The sequence below is a fragment of the Chondrus crispus genome, genomic scaffold, assembly GCF_000350225.1.
Source record: "Chondrus crispus Stackhouse genomic scaffold, scaffold_19, whole genome shotgun sequence".
Lineage (NCBI taxonomy): Eukaryota > Rhodophyta > Florideophyceae > Gigartinales > Gigartinaceae > Chondrus > Chondrus crispus.
In genome coordinates this window covers 12,221-13,450 of record NW_005179080.1, presented here as the reverse complement: position 1 = coordinate 13,450, position 1,230 = coordinate 12,221, and positions in this window count along the sequence as shown.

Here is a 1,230-nt window from a genome sequence, read left to right as displayed (position 1 = left end):
CGCCCCCTGACCGAGGAGGGAAGCGGACATGTGATCGAGCCAAGCACCCGCACCGAGCGGATGCCGCGCAACCCCGGATAACGCCCGCCAAGCCGTCCTCCCGCGATCGAGGAAGGATTGGACGGCCGCGGAACGATAGAAGATGAACCCGAACTTCCGCCGCCGAAGGCAGGAGACGCTGGGAGACGCGCACCGCATTCGAGCCTCCGTTACTAACCCGCTCGGTCCGTCACTAACACCTTTCCTCTCCCCCGCTCTCGCCGATTCGGAATAATTACCCCCTCGTTGCGCTTTGCGCGCGCCCCGCGATTTGCGTCGAACGCACGACACCATTCGGGCAAGGCGGACCGCGAACCGCAGTCGCGAACAAGCATGCTGTGGCAGAGAAGGAGGGACGTGGATCGACAACGGCCGGAGGGGCCGGAAGGCTAACTACGACGCCTCAGAGAGCGCCACTGTCGAGGGCGCTAGACGGCGTTACGTCTCGCCCGTGCGTGAGTCAGGAGGGGAACGTACAACCGGTGCGACCGCACGCGCCGACGCCCCACGATGCGGTCTGACGTTCCCTTGTTGTCGCGAATGCGTACGTGGAGACGAATACACTCAGGTACCACGCCCCAGCCCAGGGCGCAGCGGGATACGACGCTCGCCCGAGCCCCGACTCACCGAGGCACGTCGCCCCCGTCGTGTACAATCACGAGGAGAAAGCCCCCGGGGAAGACGGACGGCGGGCGGCAACCGTATGCCGCACGCCCGACAGCCCTCGGCAGGCTCACAAGCAGCGACACAGACACACACCCCCCGTAGTTGTTCGACGGCCAACCTCCCCCACCGATGGGGGAAGGCGCGACAGCAATGCCAAGGGACGCGTCGGTTCGCCGCCCGGCCGCCTCAGGACGCCTGACCCGACACGTGCCGGGAGGGCGCCATGGGTGCACAGTACGGATCCGCGAGCACCCCGTCCGAACCGGACGGACGCACGGGAGAGCTTGCATTGGGGCCTCCTCCTTCCCCCGTCGAGCGTCTCGGGTATCGTCGCACCGTCCGCGCCACGGTTACCGCCTATGCCCACGGTGGTCCCGCCTCCTCTCTCGCGATTCAATGCCACGACGGGGAAGGAGAAAAGGGGGACGGCCCCCTTTCGGAACGATGACCCCAGTCGGGCGAGTCCGACAATCATAGGGAGGACGCAACCGGGCCCCACCTCCGAAGGCGGGGCGCTGACGAGAG